This window comes from Lolium rigidum, chromosome 3, assembly GCF_022539505.1.
Source record: "Lolium rigidum isolate FL_2022 chromosome 3, APGP_CSIRO_Lrig_0.1, whole genome shotgun sequence".
Classification (NCBI taxonomy): Eukaryota; Viridiplantae; Streptophyta; class Magnoliopsida; order Poales; family Poaceae; genus Lolium; species Lolium rigidum.
The window spans coordinates 255,113,234-255,119,241 of NC_061510.1; positions in this window are offsets into that span (position 1 = coordinate 255,113,234).

Consider the following 6,008-nt stretch of genomic DNA (forward strand, 5'->3'; position numbering starts at 1 on the left):
TTTATGTGCTAAATGTTTTTCGTTTCGCGCGTTGGCGGACGGGTGCACGCGCGCGCCCGGTACGGCCATACCGCATGTCCCGACGGCCCCGTTTTGCACAGTTGGCAAAGTAAGCGGAGCCAAAAATTCGAGCGGAGCCGCGTGGCATCATTTTATGTGTCCTAGTAACCACTGCAAAAGACGGAACTGGGATACGGCAATTATCTTGAAAAACCCTTCACGAATAGGGCTATCACGTGCGGAGTTCTATGGCTTTTAGGGGAAATGAGTAGGAAACGCCCCGTTTCACCACATAGTTTGTCGGAACGAGGCCATATTTGACACGTGCGTGGATCTTAGGATGGGAAGCAAGGCCCCGGTCTCGGATTTCCAATCCGAACCACGGGCGACAGTTTTTCCACTTTCGGGGTGCCGAAAGGGCTTTTTTGTGAAGGAGCTACATGGTGCGCATTTTAGTATTGCGCGGGACCTCCGCGCAACGGTAGGATACCTCCTACGCACCACCTATCACATGCCATATGCGCGCGGTAGCCATCTGGGAATCCCTCCCGCTTCCTGCGGTGTCCCGCCGAATCCGCTGGAAACTGACCGGATTTGAACTGGGGCGACACTTTCCTTTGCTCAATAAATGGAGGGAAAAATGTTTTAGGTCTAGGACGCATCATTTTATGTGCTAAATGTTTTTCGTTTCGCGCGTTGGCGGACGGGTGCACGCGCGCGCCCGGTACGGCCATACCGCATGTCCCGCCGGCCCCGTTTTGCACAGTTGGCAAAGTAAACGGAGCCAAAAATTCGAGCGGAGCCGCGTGGCATCATTTTATGTGTCCTAGTAACCACTGCAAAAGACGGAACTGGGATACGGCAATTATCTTGAAAAACCCTTCACGAATAGGGCTATCACGTCCGGAGTTCTATGGCTTTTAGGCGAAATGAGTAAGAAACGCCCCGTTTCACCATATAGTTTGTCGGAACGAGGCCATATTTGGCACGTGCGTGGACCTTAGGATGGGAAGCAAGGCCCCGGTGGCGGATTTCCAATCCGAACCACGGGCGACGGTTTTTCCATTTTCGGGGTGCCGGAAGGGCTTTTTTGTGAAGGAGCTACATGGTGCGCATTTTAGTATTGCGCGGGACCTCCGCGCAGCGGTAGGATACCTCCTACGCACCACCTATCACATGCCATATGCGCGCGGTAGCCATCTGGGAATCCCTCCCGCTTCCTGCGGTGTCCCGCCGAATCCACTGGAAACTGACCGGATTTGAACTGGGGCGACACTTTCCTTTGCTCAATAAATGGAGGGAAAATTTTTTTTAGGTCTAGGACGCGTCATTTTATGTGCTAAATATTTTTCGTTTCACGCGTTGGCGGACGGGTGCACGCGCGCTCCCGGTACGGCCATACCGCATGTCTCGGCGGCCCCGTTTTGCACAGTTGGCAAAGTAAACGGAGCTAAAAATTCGAGCGGAGCCGCGTGGCGTCATTTTATGTGTCCTAGTAACCACTGCAAAAGACGGAACTGGGAAACGGCAATTATCTTGAAAACCCCTTCACGAATAGGGCTATCACGTCCGGAGTTCTATGGCTTTTAGGGGAAATGAGTAGGAAACGGCCCGTTTCACCACATAGTTTGTCGGAACGAGGCCATATTTGGCACGTCCGTGGGCCTTAGGATGGGAAGCAAGGCCCCGGTCGCGGATTTCCAATCCGAACCACGAGCGACAGTTTTCCATTTTCGGGGTGCCGGAAGGGCTTTTTTGTGAAGGAGCTACATGGTGCGCATTTTAGTATTGCGCGGGACCTCCACGCAGCGGTAGGATACCTCCTATGCACCACCTATCACATGCTATATGCGTGCGGTAGCCATCTAGAAATCCCTCCAGCTTCCTGCGGTGTCCCGCCGAATCCGTTGGAAACTGACCGGATTTGAACTGGGGCGACACTTTCCTTTGCTCAATAAATGGAAGGAAAAATGTTTTTAGGTCTAGGACGCGTAATTTTAGGTGCTAAATGTTTTTCGTTTCGCGCGTTGGCGGACGGGTGCACGCGCGCGCCCGGTACGGCCATACCGCATGTCCCGGCGGCCCCGTTTTGCACAGTGGGCAAAGTAAACGGAGCCAAAAATTCGAGCGGAGCCGCGTGGTGTCATTTTATGTGTCCTAGTAACCACTGCAAAAGACTGAATTGGGATACGGCAAGTATCTTGAAAAACCCTTCACGAATAGGGCTATCACGTCCGGAGTTCTATGGCTTTTAGGGGAAATGAGTAGGAAACGCCCCGTTTCACCACATAGTTTGTCGGAACGAGGCCATATTTGGCACGTGCGTGGGCCTTAGGATGGGAAGCAAGACCCCGGTCGCGGATTTCCAATCCGAACCACGGGCGACGGTTTTTCCATTTTCGGGGTGCCGGAAGGGCTTTTTTGTGAAGGAGCTACATGGTGCGCATTTTAGTATTGCGCGGACCTCCGCGCAGCGGTAGGATACCTCCTACGCACCACCTATCACATGCCATATGCGCGCGGTAGCCATCTGGGAATCCCTCCCGCTTCCTGCGGTGTCCCGCCGAATCCGCTGGAAACTGACCGGATTTGAACTGGAACGACACTTTCCTTTGCTCAATAAATGGAGGGAAAAATGTTTTTAGGTCTAGGACGCGTCATTTTATGTGCTAAATGTTTTTCGTTTCGCGCGTTGGCGGACGGGTGCACGCGCGCTCCCGGTACGGCCATACCGCATGTCTCGGCGGCCCCGTTTTGCACAGTTGGCAAAGTAAACGGAGCCAAAAATTCGAGCGGAGCCGCGTGGCGTCATTTTATGTGTCCTAGTAACCACTGCAAAAGACGGAACTGGGATACGGCAATTATCTTGAAAAAACCTTCACGAATAGGGCTATCACGTCCGGAGTTCTATGGCTTTTAGGGAAATGAGTAGGAAACGGCCCGTTTCACCACATAGTTTGTCGGAACGAGGCCATATTTGGCACGTGCGTGGGCCTTAGGATGGGAAGCAAGGCCCCGGTCGCGGATTTCCAATCCGAACCACGGGCGACGGTTTTTCCATTTTCGAGGTGCCGGAAGGGCTTTTTTTGTGAAGGAGCTACATGGTGCGCATTTTAGTATTGAGCGGGACCTCCGCGCAGCGGTAGGATACCTCCTACGCACCACCTATCACATGCCATATGCGTGCGGTAGCCATCTGGCAATCTCCCGCTTCCTGCGGTGTCCCGCCGAATCCGCTGGAAACTGACCGGATTTGAACTGGGGCGACACTTTCCTTTGCTCAATAAATGGAGGGGAAAATGTTTTTAGGTCTAGGACATGTCATTTTATGTGCTAAATGTTTTACGTTTCGCGCGTTGGCGGACGGGTGCACGCGCGCGCCCGGTACGGCCATACCGCATGTCCCGGCGGCCCCGTTTTGCACAGTTGGCAAAGTAAACGGAGCCAAAAATTCGAGCGGAGCCGTGTGGCGTCATTTTATGTGTCCTAGTAACCACTGCAAAAGACGGAACTGGGATACGGCAATTATCTTGAAAAACCCTTCACGAATAGGGCTATCACGTCCGGAGTTCTATGGCTTTTAGGGGAAATGAGTAGGAAATGTCCCGTTTCACCACATAGTTTGTCGGAACGAGGCCATATTTGGCACGTGCGTGGACCTTAGGATGGGAAGCAAGGCCGCGGTCGCGGATTTCCAATCCGAACCACGGGCGACGGTTTTTCCATTTTCGGGGTGCCGAAAGGGCTTTTTTGGTGAAGGAGCTACATGGTGCGCATTGTAGTATTGCGCGGGACCTCCGCGCAGCGGTAGGATACCTCCTACGCACAACCTATCACATGCCATATGCGCGCGGTAGCCATCTGGGAATCCCTCCCGCTTCCTGCGGTGTCCCGCCGAATCCGTTGGAAACTGACCGGATTTGAACTGGGGCGACACTTTCCTTTGCTCAATAAATGGAGGGAAAAATGTTTTTAGGTCTAGGACGCGTCATTTTATGTACTAAATGTTTTTCGTTTCGCGCGTTGGCGGACGGGTGCACGCGCGCACCCGGTACGGTGATACGTCCAATTTGCATCACTATTTTATATCATAATTTGCTGTTATTCATTGATATATTTCATATTTGGAGATGATACTTATGTTATTTCATCTATTTTGCATGTTTCATGATTATTGGAGGATCACGCACTGGAGCCAGGATTCTGCTGGAAAAAGCACCGTCAGAATGCAATATTTCGGAAGATCAACAATTGACGGGAATTATACTGAAAATCCTATTTTTCCAGAAGACGGAGGTAGCCAAAAGGGGGAGCCGAGGAGGGCCGCCATGGGCCCCCCTCATAGGCTGGCGCGGGCCCTGCCCTGGCCGCCCCGCCCTGTGAGGTGGGGGGCCATAGCCCCCTCTCGCCTCCTTTTCTTCGCGTACGCCTTCGTCCCGAAAACCTAAGCTCCATGGGTACGTCGCGAAGAGCCACAACCGCCTCTGCGGGGCGGAGAACACCAGAGAGAAAAGAGCTCTCCGGCAGGCTGAGATCCGCCGGGGAAATTCCCTCCCGGAGGGGGAAATCGACGCCATCGTCACCGTCATTGAGCTGGACATCATCTCCATCACCATCATCATCATCTTCATCATCATCACCGCCGTCTCCACCGCTGCACCTCGTCACCGATGATCTTGATTGTTTGATAGGGGAAACTCTCCCGGTGTTGATTTCTACTTGTTATTGATGCTATTGAGTGAAACCGTTGAACCAAGGTTTATGTTCAGATTGTTATTCATTATCATATCACCTCTGATCATGTTCCATATGATGTCTCGTGAGTAGTTCGTTTAGTTCTTGAGGACATGGGTGAAGTCTAAATGTTAGTAGTGAAGTATGGTTGAGTAATATTCAATGTTATGATATTTAAGTTGTGGTGTTATTCTTCTAGTGGTGTCGTGTGAACGTCGACTACACGACACTTCACCTTTATGGGCCTAGGGCAATGCATCTTGTACTCGTTTGCCAATTGCGGGGTTGCCGGAGTGACGAAACCCGAGCCCCCGTTGGTATATCGATGCAGGAGGGATAGCAGGATCTCGGAGTTTAAGGCTCGTGGTTAGATTTATCTTAATTACTTTCTTGTAGTTGCGGATGCTTGCAAGGGGTATAATCACAAGTATGTATTAGTCCTAGGAAGGGCGGTACATTAGCATAGGTTCACCCACACAACACTTATCAAAACAATGAAGATTAATTAGCCGTATGTAGCGAAAGCACTAGACTAAAATCCCGTGTGTCCTCGAGAACGTTTGGTCATTATAAGTAAACAAACCGGCTTGTCCTTTGTGCTAAAAAGGATTGGGCCACTCGCTGCAATTATTACTCTCGCACTTTACTTACTCGTACTTTATTCATCTCGTTACATCAAAACCCCCCGAATACTTGTCCGTGAGCATTTACAGTGAATCCTTCATCGAAACCGCTTGTCAACACCTTCTCGCTCCTCGTTGGGATCGACATTCTTACTTATCGAAGATACTACGATACACCCCTATACTTGTGGGTCATCAAGACTATTTTCTGGCGCCGTTGCCGGGGAGTGAAGCGCTATTGGTAAGTGGAATTGGTAAGGGAAATTTCTACTCTTTGTGCTGATTTTATTTCTGCCTGCTGCTATAATTTATTATGGAGAGATCTTCTCTTGAGTGTTTATTTGGGAAATCTACTACTACTGCAAAGGTAGTGGATGAGGCGCCAGGTATTGCTATGGATGAAGTGAGGAAGAAACTATTCTCTGTATCGCTGTCTGGTAAAGCGGCGCATTGGTATAAATTACTGGATAATGGGGATTCTCTTGAATGGAATGATATTGTGCCCCGGTGTTATTCTAAGTTCTATCCTCCAAGTGAGATTCACAAAGATCGGAATCGCATATATAATTTTTGGCCTCATGAAGGAGAGAGTATTGCCCAAGCATGGGGGAGATTGAAGTCTTTAATGCTCAATGCCCCATTCATGAGCTT